Source organism: Natrix helvetica (genome assembly GCF_964273705.1).
Source record: "Natrix helvetica genome assembly, chromosome: 1".
Lineage (NCBI taxonomy): Eukaryota > Metazoa > Chordata > Lepidosauria > Squamata > Natricidae > Natrix > Natrix helvetica.
In genome coordinates this window covers 174921524-174937965 of record NC_138548.1, presented here as the reverse complement: position 1 = coordinate 174937965, position 16442 = coordinate 174921524, and the positions used below count along the sequence as shown (strand labels likewise).

Sequence of the window (16442 nt, the reverse complement as noted above, 5' to 3'; positions counted from 1 at the left end):
ACACACATATATACACATATATATCTATAGATAGCTAGATGATAGATATGCCGACAGTATTAAAAAATAAATAAACCCCCGAAGCCTACAGCAAAAACAACAGCGGGCGCGCCAGCGTCTTGAAAAGGATGCGGCGCTTCTTTAGAGGACGCCGCCGAGCCCGTTCGCGGCTGGCTTGCTCACTTCCTCGGCTTCCAGACCAGCTCGGAGCTTGGCCATATTTCCCTTTCCCCTGGTCCCGGAGGCTCTGCGGAAGTCACCGCCCGGGCGATACCGGCTTTTTGGCAAATCGCGAAAAAACAGGCGAGGGGCGGACTTCGGCTGACAGAAGAGGAGGATCTAGTCGACGCCTAGCCGGTGCTCAATTCCGTGTTTTCAAGGATCCCTTTAAAGCGGTCTTGGGAGGAAAAGCGCGAATTACAGAACCGCCGTAGCGATCCTAGGGGCCGGGAAGCCCGAGACAGTTTCCTCAGCACTGTGGAGGAAGTCAGCGTTCCCACTTTTTGAGGAAAAAAGTACTCCAGGACCATCATCTAATCCTATTCTGGAGTTAACTCCCAACTCAAGGGATTTATTCCAGGTAAATGTGGAAATAAAAGAACGACATCTTGATTCTCCCCCCTCCCGCCCGCAACTCTGTCCCGCTCGCAATCGAAGCCCTCCGAGACGCTTTTAAACCCGTTTTGTAACCCGTTCCCACCAGGCGGGACCTGACCTGCGCTCGAGATGTTGACTCTCAAAGCGATCGGGGGGGGGGGGGGTGTTGTCTTAAAATTCAAAGCCCGGGGCCGGGACTCCTCTTAAGAGTTCGCCGGTCTTTCCTCCGCTTTTCATTCCAACACCAAGCCCCGGAGTCGGAGCCACTCTTTCAAGCTCTCCTTGCACACCGGATGTCCAGGGCGAATGCTTCGGGTTGCTGACGCCATGGCTCCGACATTCCCACCTATTGCATATCTCGCATAGACAAGAGGCACCATCATCATCCCACGGAGCGCGGCCAGAAATAACGCTTCGCTCCAGGCGATTCACCTAACCCGGCCTGCCCGGAGCCTTTTGTTCGCCGCCTCTTCCCTCGCGATCGTTTCCCCCGATCGGGAGAGACTCACCTTGATCAAATGCGGGGCGCTGCCCGAGGCTACTCCTCCGTGGCGGCAAGCGCAACTACGGCAGGTGGCGGGCCTCCCGGCCCCGCTCCGAGGGCGGCTTGGCGGCTGCCCAGCTTCGCGCACCATCGCCCGGCTGCTGCCCCGGCGCCGCTTCTCCCCGGGCTTTCTTGTGCGAGGCCCGCCTTCTCGGATTGCAAAGTGCAGGGCCGCCTCCCGGGGTTACTCCGGCTCCAAGCCTCTTCCAGGGAAGGCAGGACCCGGCAGCCGCCAGGTGCAACCAGCAGCACCGCCCTCCTCCCCAGCGCCGCGCCCTTTCTCCGCCTTCCCGGTGCGGCTGCTGCTGCTCCTTCGGCTTCCCTTTTCTTTCCCTTTGCCGAAAGTCGCACAAGAGTGGCTCTGCCGCTCTGACCTCGATTGCTTGATGGCGAACAGCTTTGGCGCCCGAAAGCGTTTGCAGCGTTTTTGTATGAAATATTGACAGATCACCATAAGGCCGCTAAGCACCTTGGCCTAGCAAGAAATAAAGGTAGTCAGTTCATTTAGTGACCTTTCTAAGTTGAAATGGCACTGGAAAAAGTAATGGATGAGCATTTTTCGCACTTACGACTGTTGCAGCATCTTTTTGGCCCTTGTGATTGCAGAAAGTTAGCACCCACCCCTCTCCTAGAAGAGTGAAATATTTTGAGAAATATTAAAAAGGCAGAATATTATATTTCCCTGGATGAGAAATGCAGAAAGATGCTCTTGGAAAGGAGCCCCCACCTTTCTTAATGGCCCTCAGCAGATGTCAACACTTAAGAGATAGAGATAGCTAGCTCTATTCGTAAGCAAATACCCTAACCCAAGATCCAACAAAGGTAGGATTAGCCCTCACCCACAATAGGAATTGCTCAAAGCCCCTCCATTGCATCACCCTCCAAACTTCAACCAAACTTAGCTCAAAACAACCTAAAGAGCCAGCTATGATCCCTACAACAGCCAATAGAATACATGTTTTGCACAGGAACAGGAAGTTCAAGTTCAAAGCCCAAGAGAAGGTATAAAACCTCACCCTCTCAACTCCATGTGGTCAGCTGCCCAGAACTGCCCAAGTGAATGATGGAAAACAAGGGCAAAATGTTCAGGAGTATATAACACATAAGTGACATACGTACTTGATTCTAATAATATAAACACATTCCTGTAGTGTCAATGTGGAAGATCATTGTATTTCAGGGATTTAGGATTTTTCTATATTAAGAACATTCTAGTGTTCATACTGAACGATGCTTTTAATCTGCTTGTTTTTCACTCCTGCTGGAATGGGAGGGGAAGCTTCACACAGCTGTTGATTGTTTAGGCTAGCACTGCCTTATTTGTGAAAGTTTATAGACTTTTGTTTGTCATCCAGAATTATAAAAGTTAGGTCAGGTACAGCTTGTGACTCTCTTGGTTTTGAGCCTCTGCATAGGCTTGAATTCTCAATACTGTGCATCCAGGGCTTGGGGGTATTTTCACTGCATCAAAAGGGACTCCTAAGCAGCTGGAGGAAGAGCATCTTGCTTTGGTATGTTATGCAATTTGTACTTGGCTAAATCTACCTCCCTTTCAGAATGATTTCAGAAAATACCACAGGAGTAAGTCAAAACTCAAATACAGAACCGAAGAAGTTGCTTTTAAAAAAACAGACTTCCTCTGAGGTGAGGCATAGCTTCTCTGAAGCTGCTCAAGAAAACCAGATTGTTTCCAAATTTAAATCCAGATTTCTAAGGAAGTGAGTCTCATAAAGAAATCATTCTAAAATGGTCACTGTCCCTGCTCCCACTCCCCAGAAAATAAAAATGCAAGGTAGAAAGGAAGAGAGAGTAATGCAACTTAATGACTGAAATCTGTGGTTTTTAATCTGAGACTTCTCCTTTTTACTTCCAGAGGTGCTTGGTGAAATATAGGAGGAATCTGCCAGCTGGGCAGAAAAAAACATCTTCAAACAACTTTTCCGTAAACATAATTACTTAGGACAGGGATGTTCAAACTTGGGAACTTTAAGACTTGTGGACTTCAACTCCCAGAATTCCCCAGCCAGCCATGCTGGCTGGGGAATTCTTGGAGTTGAAGTCCACAAGTCTTAAAGTTCCCAACTTTGGACACCCCTGACTTAGGATCTGCTCAGTGGTGGGGTTCCATTTTTTTTACTACCAGTTCTCTCATGCGTGTGTGACGCTTGTGCAGAAGCATCCGGGTGGATGGGCGGAGCCTCCTGCTGCCACTATCAGTTTGCCCGATCCGGACCGAACCGGCAGAAACCCACTTCTGATCTGCCCCTCTATTGCTCAAAAGAGATCAGCATGTAAAGAATTAGAAAAAGTCTATAGTGTAATTGTCCTTCCTGTCATTTTACTTAAATATGATTGCTGGCACAGGAACTCTGATTAAAGAGTTGGAAGAGACTGCAGTTTTTTATTTTTATTTACTACAGAGATTTATACAGCCACTCAACTCACACACAATTACTCCAGGCAGCATACCAAGATGCTCTCTCCAATCCTTGTGTGTTTGGAGAGCCGCATTGACATTACATTTTAGTATATTTATTTGGTGTGCACTTATGTTTAAAGGCAACATAAACTGTTCTTTCCAAGAACAGGATATTTTACACTCAGGGGGTCCCCAACCTTCTGGACCTCAGGGACCACTAAAGTCAAAGAGAGAAGAACACTTGAGAGGGAAAGGGGTTGAGAGAAAGGAAAAAACACCAATTGGGGTTAATGAATTGGGAATCGGGACTAAGCCAAATCAGCATTACTGGATATAAACCAAAGCAGAGCACCAAGGAATTTATCTCTGTGATCCTTTAAAAGACATTACACCCAAGACTTTTGAACTGAAATTAGTAATAGCCCCATTTGCTTTGCAGCAACATAATATATGAAAATTATGTATTTGCTGTAATTTTATACTGTCATATTTTCCAAGGACTAATACATGAACCAATAGTACTATTCGTTCCCCACTTCCCAAACAAGAAATTTGTAGTACTGTATAATACCCAATTTATAAAAACAACATGGTTGCAAAATAGTGGAAAGTTACTTGAAGGTAAATTCTATTTGAAGTCACAGAATACTCCAAGAAAAAAATTAAATAAGTTCAAAATTAAGGCTTCCGTCTTTAAAAGACCACAATTTCTCCTATGCCTCCTGGGCAGAAGATAAGCTACAGCAGTGACATCTTTGAAGTGCTGTAATCTCCAATAATTTCTTCACCTCTTACATCTCAGAGAAACTAACCAATGGATGTCCTTCAAAAACAAACAAAATAGAACTCCTTTCTTAAAGGAAAGGAAGTGGAGCCTGATGTGGGATTGTGTCAGTCTGGGTTTTTTTAAAGGTAGATATCAGTTGAAACAGCAGTCTTGCTAGGAGAATGTCAGGTTTCTAATTTCTTTTATCTATTTACTTAGATGTTGGCTATTAATGATATGAACCTGCAGGATTTAATGTTCAGCAGAACAGGTATATCTGCAAACATACACATCTTTACCAAGGGATTTTTATACAACATGACACAAGATAACTTGTATAAATTAGAAGTGCAATTAGGTACTGTTAGGTACTGTTGCTTTCCAAACTACTAGCTCAGGGGTGGCGAACAAGTTCGACAAAAAGAGCCAAAATTTTAAACTGTGAGAGTCAGAGAGCCACACCACGCAGTGACCTGCCAAAACAGACAAACACTCACACAAAAGCATATAATTTTAACAATAATATATTAAACACATAATATAACATGCTCAGTCAGGTGTTTTTTGTTATAAATTTTTATAAACCCATTAGAGCTGCTGTATAACTTTTAAATCCATAAATAAGTGGAATCTCTGTCCACCTAACAACCTACAAGATTACTTGATGACCACAACCAGGAATGCCACACTTGCAGTCATTAAACAAAGCAGTCACATATCTCGCTTAATGACTGCTTTGCTCAGTGACGAGATTGTGATTGTAAATCGAGTACAACCTATACATGGGTAAAGCCTGGTCCTAATATTATCTTCCTTTAACCTAATATATGTATTATAATATATATATATGAGTTTGGATTATCTTTGATATCTATTACAATTACAGGCTGTGAAAAAAACACTCGTAGAATTTTGGGAAATATACTAACCATGGAAATTCAATTAAATGTTTTCTCCTATTTAAAACTCTGCTGCTCCTGAACCCAGAGCTTCAATATGCAACCATTATTATTAATTTGAGCAATCATTAGAACCTCACCGGAATCCTGCAGCAACTGTGCTAGACTTTGAAGCATTATTTTTTTGGTTTATCTCAACAGCAGAGGGCGCTGTTGAGATAAACCTGGAAGTACGGTCGACGCGACGACCAGCTCAGAGCTGGTGGAGTGCAGGCAAGCGTCGACCGTACTTCCGGGTTTAGCGCTCGATCCGAGCCACAGTAAACTAAATAATGGTAAGAGGCAAAGAGCCTCATTTATTTTGGCCGCGAGCCGCATGCGGCTCGCGAGCCGCGTGTTCGCCACCCCTGTACTAGCTGAAGACTTGTAAAAAGCATTCAGAAATTGTTACTATCATTCCATTTATGAATCAGAGCAAGGAGAATTTACCAATGACATTTTCCTTGTGCTATAAAACCATCATTATAGGTTACATACTAGCTTCAACTATAGTGGTTTCCATCAAGGTCCTCTGTTCCGGTGGGAAAAGAGGTTTAATCCCATTGGTCGAAGGGTCTGACAGCTCCCTATAAAAGGGCTGCTGTCAGACTCAACCAGTGGTGGGTTTCTGCCGGATCGCACCGGATCGTGCGCTCCCGTTTGGCAACGAACCCGGAAGTACGTTCTTGCCCCGCTCCTGGCGAAGGGACGACACTTGCCTGCGCTCCACCAGCTCGGCTGGGACCGGAGACGTTTCCTCAACGGAGCGGAGCTCCTGAAAGGGACGCAGGCTCAGCCTGCCACCGCTCCACTGAAGACATTTCTGAGCAGAGAAACATCTCCGGTCCCAGCCGAGCTGGTGGAGCGCAGGCAAGCGTCGTCCCTTCGCCAAGGGTGGGGCAAGAACGTACTTCCGGGTTCATCGCCGAACGGGAGCGCACGATCCGGTGCGATCCAGCAGGAACCCACCACTGGACTCAACCTTCGCTAGATTGTTCTCACTTGTTGCATTTAATAAAGAGCTGTCGTTACAGTTAGCCTGTGTGTGCCTATCCATTACCCAATCTAACACAGGGAGAGAGGATTTTCAAGCTGCATTTCAAAATTTACAACCGAGGCTGACAACCACTTATTCTTTGCTGCTACACCATGCCTAGTAAGTTTAGTCCTTTTATAAAATGGAAATATGTTAGCTTGATCAAGGTGATTGAAAGATCAGATGGTGGAATGTATGTCCAGATGAGGCCTTGGAGATCAGAGGAGATAGGACCCAGGTATGGATGGAATGGACATGAGAGTGAGGAATATGAATTCTGATAAAACATTTTCCCTTGTCTTCGTATCTTTGGCTTGACAATTAAGAGCTTTGCTCCTTCCTGTCTCTCACTGCAGAGGGAAGTGGGGGAGTGGGGAGAGGATTGCTGCCTCAGACAAAAGTTTTAAACTGTTTTTACTTTTCTCTGTGGAAGGAGGGCGGTTGCAGGGTTGCTGCCTCAGATAAAAACTATTTGTTCTTTTATTCTGCTCTGCAATAGGAGGAGGGGTGCACATTAACAGCCAGACAGAAGTTAGCACCTTAAAACCACTAGCCAGGATATTAGGAACAAAAATAGCTCACTTATAAGAAAACCTCCAAAACCCACATAGCTGGCACACTTTGCAAGATACTAGTGTGAAAAACAGGTGACATGACATTTAGCTATTTAACATAACAAGCGTAAGGGTTTAGGGGGACTGAAATCCAAATAACCAATCAATATTATGTTATGCATGCATTATTAAGGGGAAAGGCAAAAGGTTCAATGCGACCATCCCTTGACTAAAAACTGCTGTAAGATTCTAATCTGGGCCCTTGGTTAGCTTTTCAAACCAGGGTCCTTATATCTTGGTACCAAAATAAAAGTATAATTCTGTATCACACCTTGTGTCCGGTCACTTATCGGCTTTGACACCAAGCAAGAGCCCAGTTTTGGGGACAACATGACCATGGAAGGATGGTGTAGAAAAATATGATCATGTTAAAGAAACTATGGTCACTTGGGCAAAATTTTTTGGTTATAATGTGGAATTGGCTAAATGGGAAAGACTTTGGACACTTAATTGGAAACCAACAATGGCAATGGCTTATAAAGAAAATCTGTACAAGATGTTCTATAGATGGCATCTTCCCCCAGCACGGCTCTCCAAAATGTTTAAAAATTTGGCCCCAAATTGTTGGAAGTGCAAAAAAACACCAGGCATCTTTTTCCATATGTGATGGACATGCAATGAGGCAAAAAAATATTGGAAAATGATACAATCTTGGCTGGAACTATTGTATTCTTTCCTCCCCGACTTACGACCGGGGAATTCCCCCCTGTTGTCAGCCAGCAACAGCCATGCTGCGCCTTAGCCAATCAGGCGCGGCATGGCTGAAGGCGGGCTGACTTGCGCTCCTGATTGGTTCCTTGGCCTGACAGCTCTTCGTATAAATAGCTGTCAGGCTAAGGAAAGGGGCTTCTCTCCTGTATTGCTTGCTGTTGGTTAAAGCGTAATAAAATAGAGTTGGACGTTCCTCAGTTGTCAAGCCTCATCTTTCCCCACACTTCTTCACTGGCGACGAAGGTGGGATCTTTCTGAGGCGACGACCCTGACGGAACCCGACCTCTTTACACAGCCGCTTGAGTTTAGCTTCCCGAGCCGCACAACTTCAAGCCGCAATGTCTTCGCTTCCACCGTTCGCTCCCTTCGGAACCGAGGGAGAGGGATGGACGGGATTTTTGGAGCGATTTGAGTGCTTCCTACGAGCCAACGGGAAACGGGGTATCCCGATGGAGGAGAAGTGCAGCTTCTTCCTCAGTAGCTGCGGAACCCCGATGTTCAACGCCGCCCGGGCGTTGGCAGCCCCAGTGCCAGTCCACGACCTCGACTGGGACACGCTGATGGCCAAGCTGAAGGGACATTACGCCCCGACCCCATCGAAAATCACCAGGCGGTACGCTTTCCGCCAGTGCGTCCAGAAGCCGCACGAAGACGTCAGCCAGTTCCTCCAGTCCTTGCGGACCACAGCCATACCCTGCGAGTTCCCAGACTTGGAGGACAACCTGGTGGAACAATTCGTGAGCGGCATCAGGGACCGCCGGCTGAGGAGGCGTCTCCTGGCTCGGCCAGAAATCACCCTGTCAGAGGCGGTCGCTGAGGCACGGGCGGCGGAGTTGTCGGAGCAATCCGTCGCTGAGATGGACCGCCACCCGTTTCAATCTTCCCCAGCGCAGACCTGCCTCATTGATCAGCTGGTGCCCATTCCGAGCCCGGCTGAGGAAGAGGAAGAACTCGTGGCTCGCCTGGCAGAGCTGCGGAGCCGCCGCAACCCGCGACCTCCGCGCCAGACTGTGACAGCCTGCCTTGGCTGCGGAGGCAGCCACGACCGGTCCGCCTGCCCATTCCGGGCATCCATCTGCCGCCGGTGCTCGAAAAAAGGGCACCTGGCCCAAGTTTGCCGAGCTACGCTACCACCACCGCCATCCCAGGGAGCCACAGGCCAGCAGATGACAGCCGGACCGCAGCAGCAGCCCCGCCGCCAGCCGCGCTCGAAGGCCAGCTGTTACACCGTGGAGCCAGGACCTGCAGCAGCCGCCCCTGCAGAGGCGATCTACCAGGCCTCCGCAGGTGCGGACAGAATCAAGGCGTCAGTCCTCATTGAGGGCACGCCTTGTGTAATGGAGGTGGACTCCGGCTCGTCCCGCTCCTTAATCGCCTGGGCTGACTTTCAGAAACTGTGCCCCGGCGTCCTGAAACGCCAGCTGTCTGCTAGCCCCGTGGCCTTAAGGGACTATCAGGGGTCACTTATCCCAACCCTGGGCTGCCACACAGTCAGGGTTGAATACGGGGGGTTTTCGGGGTGCCTGCCAATCCTAGTGGTTGAAAAGCCCCTTCCCGCTCTATTAGGGCTAGATTGGTTCCCCGCCCTTGGTCTTTCCGTGCAAGGGGTGCATTCCATCTCAGACACACCCCCTGACGTAGCTGCTGTCATCTCCGCCTACGCGGACGTCTTTGACGGCCAGCTTGGACTATACAAGGGCACCCCCATCTCCCTTAATTTAGATCCCCAGGTTGCTCCCATTAGGCTGAAGGCCCGCAGGGTGCCTTTTGCCTTAAGGGCCAAAGTTGATGAGGAAATTGACCGCTTGCTGGCGCAGGGCGTATTGGAGCCTGTTGACTACTCACGTTGGGAGACCCCTATAGTGGTCCCAGTGAAGGCCGACGGCTCCATACGCCTCTGCGCCGATTTCAAATCCACCATCAATTTGGCCCTTCAGGCAAACCCCTATCCAGTCCCTGTAGTACAGCACCTGCTTCACTCCCTGGGGCAGGGCTGTATTTTCGCGAAACTGGATATGGCGCAGGCCTACCAGCAGCTCCCGGTGGATGACGAAGCGGCGGCCGCGCAGACTATCGTCACCCACCGAGGGGCTTTCCGTTGCCGCCGCCTCCAATTCGGCGTTTCCGTGGCCCCGGGGATCTTCCAGAGCCTCATGGAGCGATTGCTCCATGGGCTCCCTGGCGTTGTACCCTATTTCGACGACGTCCTGATCGCTGCCTCCAGCCGCTCAGGTCTCCTCGAAGTACTGGGGAAGGTCCTCGACCGTTTTAGGGGCGCGGGTCTCAAATTAAAGCGCAGCAAATGCTCATTTGCTGTGCCTAAAGTGGACTTCCTTGGGTTCTCCATAGACGCCCACGGAATCCACCCCACCCCTGCGAAAGTCACAGCCATCAAGAACGCCCCCACCCCCGCCTCTAAGGCGGAGCTGCAGTCGTTCTTGGGGCTTTTAAATTTCTACGCGCCATTTCTGCCGCACAAGGCGTCACTAGCCGAGCCGCTGCATCGGTTGCTCGACCGATCGACGGCCTGGCGCTGGGGCAGCCGCGAAGCGCATGCGTTCGCGGCTGTCAAAGACATGCTGACGTCAGAGGCAGTCCTAGTCCAGTATAGTGACAGGATGCCCCTGACTCTAGCGTGTGACGCCTCCCCCGTGGGTTTGGGGGCTGTCCTGAGCCACGTACTCCCCAACGGCTCGGAAGCCCCCATAGCTTTTTATTCCCGGACACTCTCTCCAGCGGAGAGAAACTACAGCCAGATAGACAAGGAGGCTCTGGCTGCCGTGTCCGGGGTTAAAAAGTTCCACGAGTACCTCTATGGACGGCATTTTACGCTCTTCACTGACCACAAGCCGCTCCTTGGGCTTCTGGCCGGTGACCGTCCGACCCCTCCCATTCTGTCACCCCGGATGACACGTTGGGTGGAATTCCTAGCGGCATACTCGTATGCCCTGGTCTACCGCCCTGGCAAGCAGCTGGGGCATGCTGATGCCCTCAGCCGCTGCCCCTTGCCCGTCTCCAACCCTCAGACAGTGCCTTGCATGTCTGTTTTGGCCATTGCAGACCTCGCCTTGCCGCTCTCTGCGGGCGATGTGGCGGCAGCGTCTCTGGCCGACCCCACCCTCTCCCAGGTGATGACCTGGGTGCTGCGGGGATGGCCTGAGGGTCCGGTGTCCGACGGCCACCGCCCCTACAAGGCCAGGCAGTTCGAGCTGTCCCTTCACAGTGGGTGCCTCCTGTGGGGGGACAGGGTGATCATTCCACCCACACTGCGTGACCAGGTGCTGTCTCGCCTCCATGAGGGCCACCCTGGCATAGCGCGCATGAAGGCATTGGCGCGCAGCTATGTCTGGTGGCCCCGGCTGGATGACGAGATAGCTACCTGGGTTGCCAGGTGCTCGACCTGCCAGGTCTCCCGTCCAGCGCCTCCGGCGGCCCCGCCGCGGGAGTGGGAGATTCCTCGCGGCCCGTGGTCACGCCTCCACCTGGATTTCGCCGGGCCTTTCCGAGGTCAGGTTTTCCTGGTTGTGGTGGACGCTTACTCGCGCTGGGTGGAGCTCGTCCTCATGACCTCCACCACAGCCGAGGCCACTGTCCGAGCACTAACGCGCCTGTTTGCCACCCACGGCTTGCCGGACGTCGTTGTGTCGGACAATGGCCCTCAGTTTGCGTCCACCGTGTTCCAGGGTTTCCTGGCCACCCAAGGCATCAGGCATGCCCTCGTCGCTCCCTATCATCCGGCCAGCAATGGCCGGGCGGAACGCGCTGTCCGCTCGGCCAAAGACGCCCTTGGCCGAATGGACAAGGGCGACTGGCCCACGAGGGTGGCTGCTTACCTCCTGGTTCAGCATTCCACCCCGTGTCCCTTGTCCGGAAAAACCCCAGCTGAGCTGCTGATGGGCCGGCGCCTGCGGACCACCTTAGATAGGTTGCACCCAACCTATTCTGAGGCACAGCCGAGCAACCTGGGACCCCCTCCTCGTTCCTTCCGTGAGGGCGATCCAGTATGGGCAAGGGCTTTCTCCGGGGATTTTAAGTGGGTGCCTGCCACCGTCACTTTTGTAACCGGCCCCTGCTCTTACAGGGTCCGGACCGCCGACGGTGCAGACTGGCGCCGCCACGTGGATCAATTAAGGCGTCGCGAACCTTTGGATCCACACAACAACCCCGCAGGGTCGGCCTCGCCAATTCATCCCGAGGCCCCGGGGTTGGCGCCGCACCCGATTCCCCCGCCGTGGCAGTTGCCCAGGCCGCAAGAAGTTTCGCCAGAGACTGTTCCAGGCGCCTTCCGCCTTCCACAGCCCTCCATCGTTTCAGCCCCCGTTGGGCTACCAGCTCCGCCATTGCAACCGACTTTGGCCTTCCCTCAATCAGGCCAGCCTGTTCCTCGCAACAATTCAAAGTTCCCTGACTCAAACCCGCCAGCGGCCGCGCCTCCCCGGCCCTGCCTACCTGTTCCTGAGTCTCCGCCTCCTCCTCCGGCTGGGGTAGGCCTTCAAGATGGCGCCCGGAGCTCCACTCCCTTCAGGGAGGAGCTCCCACGGACACCACCTCCTTCTCCGACGGTCTGCCCAGTTCTGCGGCGTTCTGGGCGTGTCCGTCGCCGCCCAGCCTATCTTAGCGACTACGCATGCTCCACTGCTACGCATGCGTACTCGCTGGGGGGGAAGGAGTATTGTATTCTTTCCTCCCCGACTTACGACCGGGGAATTCCCCCCTGTTGTCAGCCAGCAACAGCCATGCTGCGCCTTAGCCAATCAGGCGCGGCATGGCTGAAGGCGGGCTGACTTGCGCTCCTGATTGGTTCCTTGGCCTGACAGCTCTTCGTATAAATAGCTGTCAGGCTAAAGAAAGGGGCTTCTCTCCTGTATTGCTTGCTGTTGGTTAAAGCGTAATAAAATAGAGTTGGACGTTCCTCAGTTGTCAAGCCTCATCTTTCCCCACACTTCTTCAGGAACAAATGGTGGGAGATCAAATTTTGTTCAAACTAGAAATTTTTCTCCTAGGCATAATATTGGAGGGGTATAAGAAAGATGTGCTCTATCTAATTATTCATGTATTAACTGCAGCGCAAATAACCTATGCGCAGTATTGGAAAAAAGGAAGTATCCTATCAGAGTTAAACATAATTAGGAAAATGTTGGCCTGTGCGGAAGCAGATAGGCTCACCCTTGAATTAAAAAATAAAGGGGAATCAGAATATTATGAAGTTTGGAACAGATTTTATTATTGGTATAAGACAAGGTGACAAGACTGGAACAAATTATAAATAATGTGACTGGTTAGAAGGATAGATAATATATTAAGCAGGCTAACCGTTAGTGGATGAAATTATCTGTATGTGATTGTATAGTCATAACGGCTTCGCTGTGCTGCATTTTTTAAAATGTAAAAACAATAAACATATTTTTTTAAAAAAATATGATCAGAGTGATGTAGTAGTTAAGCTACTAGCCCAGAAACTGGAAACTCAAGTTCTAGCCCTGCTTTAGTAGGTGTGAAAGTCAGCTGGGTGATTTTGGGCCTGTCGCACACACTCAGACCCACCCACCTCATAGGAGAAATAGGAGAAAAATGATTATTTTGTTTGCTGTCTTGAATTATTTATAAAGTAACAAAGGTGGGGTAAAAATTGAATAAATATCATCTTAGAGGCTGGTAAAGCTGAAACCAGAAATATTGACTTAACCTTTTTTAAAAATTAAAAACAGCTCAGTTTTAAAAACAAGTCTTCTGACTAAGCCCAATAAATACACGTATTTATCTTCTGAAATGTTCTGATCTAGATGGATTGTAGGAAAAGGTATTATTTCTATAGCTAGTCTTGGTTTACTGGCATGAACAAATATTTGAAAGAGTTAAATGGTGTCAAAACAATGGCAAGTAACTTGCCTAAGAAACTGGCTTGATTTGAAAAACATATTAGGCTAACATATTGTCAGGCGGCATCTGGAACAGACTATTGTATAATTCCAGGCCACAATGATGGCATTTTGGAGAAGGTTAAACCTATACTATAGCTTGTACCTGCTCTTTCAAGGTTTGTCATACTTGATTGAAAAGTTTCAGTTTTTGAATCTAAAGGATAAAAATCAGTGCAATTTTAAGAGAGGTTTGTAAACTGTTTCATAGTTCATTAGAAAAATTTATAAGGGGTCTTTAACAATTCTGAGAGCTTCATTGTTCTGTGTGAACAAAGAGATAGCATATGCTTAATACAGCAAGATTTAAAACATTACATGCACATACTCACATAGTACTTAAAAAACCTGGGTAAATCCGTTCTGTTAATACTGAAACACTCAGAATCTCAAAATAGATGAGACGTAGCACATTTTCATAATCAAATGCTTATTGTTTTTTGGGCACTCCATAGATCTCAGAACTATCATAATGACTTATAACCAGTGAGATGAATATTAATAGTAGGACACAGAGGCATTATACAATTGATAACAGCAGTTATAGCAATGTACCTAATGTTATTCTCTTGCATACCCTTAGCTAAGGTGGTAATATTATTCTATGCCACTGAGAACATTGTTTGAAAATTCTGACTGAAGAATTATATCCATTCAGTGTTATACTTTGGTTATATAAGCATGCATTTAAGTGCTACAAAACATGTACCATTGTTACCTAGACCTGCATATTTATAATTATCTCTAGGAAATGGAAAAGATATGATTAATCTGCTTAAATTAATTTAACATGCAAATCATTTATATGATCTGTTGATGCTAGAAATTCCTAGACATATATTTATTTTCATCAGAGAACATATTCTCAAGGGGTTAACAGTATGAAACAAAACAAAACAGATTCTGTTTCTTTGCTTCTAACAATAGTTTGTTAGGCAAAATGCATGTGCAGTTTTTCCTTGCATGGAGATAAAAAAAATTCCATATTTATTAGCATATTCAGCCAATGTTAGAGGCTATCCAACTGAGGGTAGAAATTTTGTATAATTTGTAAGGGCTTAATTACAAAACTACACTATTTAACACTGTAGTTGAGCTTGAAGATTGTACTAAGCCATAGTTCTGCTCATCAAAGTTTATTGTATAAATGACTGAGTCCATGCATCATGCTAGATTATGAAATGTGGCTTTATGGACTGCAGTAGCTAGGTATAGATTTGACCCCAGGCCACAAAACAAGCAACAAGTTCTGCTTTGGTGCAAATCCTGCTATCTGGGATGAGTTTGATCCTCTAACTCCTAAGGAAGTGGGCAGGATCTTCTGTACAACCATCTGTTGTCTGGATTCTTGTTCTTTTGGTTGGCAAAAGCCTCCAGGGAAGTGTTGGGAAACTCATTCAGGACAGTGATGTCCTTGATAGATGGAATATTACCTCCATCTTTGAAAAAAGAAATGTACACCCACCTCAAGAAACAATTGCTCAACCCAGATACGTGGGACAATTATGTTCCAGGTCCTCATGATTTTGCTTTCATCTCATCCACAGCCCCAGTTGAGGCAACTTGAGGTTATCTTGAGTTGTTCCAGTTTGAAAATAGGGTTTTCTCATCTCCTAACATCATTTTTGCTTTGGACACAATTTAACTCATTATTTGATGATGTGGCCCTAATCAGCCAAAACTCACCAAACCCCAGGCCACATTAGAGAAAGTCCCACATTCAATCTGCAATGTTAGCTCAATACTGAGCAGAATCAGGGCTTGCAATTTGGGCAGAGGAATCGGGGAGTGGTACTTTTATTTTGCTGCTCAAACAAGTCTTAGAAGAAAACAAAAAAAAATATCATACTTATTTTTTCACATAAAAATATTTATCAAAAGTACTCAAGATGTTGATACAGTAATAGCCAATTTGTGTGTTTGCCTGTTTGTAAGTGATTATCTAAGTTGCTGTATCTTGCAGGCAATTCTGTAGTAAAGCTTTCCGAACTAGAACTGATCTGTTTCTCTCACCTCTCCATCTCTTTTCACCAAGCTGCTACTCTCCTTGAGCATTAGGGCTATAACTCCAAAATTCCATTGAAAAAGGAAACTGCATGACCAAAGTAGAGGAAATTCATCCAAAACCTTTTTAATCTGATGCTAGTGGATACTTACATAATTAAAGTCCTGGCCCTAAAAATATATTTGGAGACAAAGTCCCTTTATATCATTTTTTTAAAAAAAACATTTTTGAATCTTGGAAACTGCCTGGATAACTTCCAGCAGTTTACTTTGCATAGTTTTTCCAAAGTGATTTGCCCTTGCCTGCTTCACAAGGCTGAGGGAGAGTGAGTGGTTTAAGGTCACCCAGCTGGCTTTGAGCCCAAGTCGGGACTAGAAGTCACAGTCTCCCAGTTTCTAGTCTGATACCTTAGGTACTATACCAAACTAGCTCTTGTACATCTATATTTTGGAATAAAGCGACCTCAGATTTTCTGTGGATGTACAAAAATGAGCCTTTTTACTTGATTTTTTTTATTTTAATGCACAACTTTAACTCATGTAAATTTACTCCTAAATATGGCAATCAGCTCCAAATTATAGATATAATAGAGAAGAATACTGTATAATTCATAAGTGAGATCAGCACTTACATGTAGTACAACTCAATTTTATCATACTGGTATTTTCCGTATACAGTTTATACACTAGAGAACACTTTCCTTTGAGTAGAATTTAATGCACTTTTCAGATGCATTAAAACTTATTTTTCCCTAGTAACCTACAATATTTCTTGAGTTATCTACAATTATTTTCCTCTTAAAAAAAAAAAAAGGGCAAACCTTACATTTATATAATGTCTTCGCGATTCTAAGTTCCTAGTGGGAAATGCATCAAAAGTGATGAACTTAACTCT

The 16442-nt window shown here is 47.4% G+C and overlaps 2 protein-coding genes across 10 annotated transcripts in view; one reads left to right on the top strand and one right to left on the bottom strand.

Annotated features, from left to right (window-relative positions):
- Positions 1-5817, bottom strand: part of MFSD6 (major facilitator superfamily domain containing 6) — a 46158-nt gene extending 40341 nt beyond the window's left edge. The window contains exon 1 of one of the 8 annotated variants that reach the window (XM_081935145.1): positions 5715-5817. The gene's annotated coding sequence lies outside the window, so the exon portion shown is untranslated. Of the gene's footprint in view, positions 1-89; positions 621-715; positions 762-1106; positions 1361-1980; positions 2095-2157; positions 2177-5714 lie in introns of those variants that run through there. The other 7 variants (XM_081935150.1, XM_081935147.1, XM_081935149.1 and 4 more) reach the window with 7 other exon arrangements.
- HIBCH (3-hydroxyisobutyryl-CoA hydrolase) overlaps positions 4431-16442 on the top strand; it is a 68670-nt gene continuing 56658 nt past the window's right edge. The window contains exon 1 of one of the 2 annotated variants that reach the window (XM_081935158.1): positions 4431-4472. The gene's annotated coding sequence lies outside the window, so the exon portion shown is untranslated. Of the gene's footprint in view, positions 4473-6328; positions 6421-16442 lie in introns of those variants that run through there. The other variant, XM_081935157.1, reaches the window with a different exon arrangement.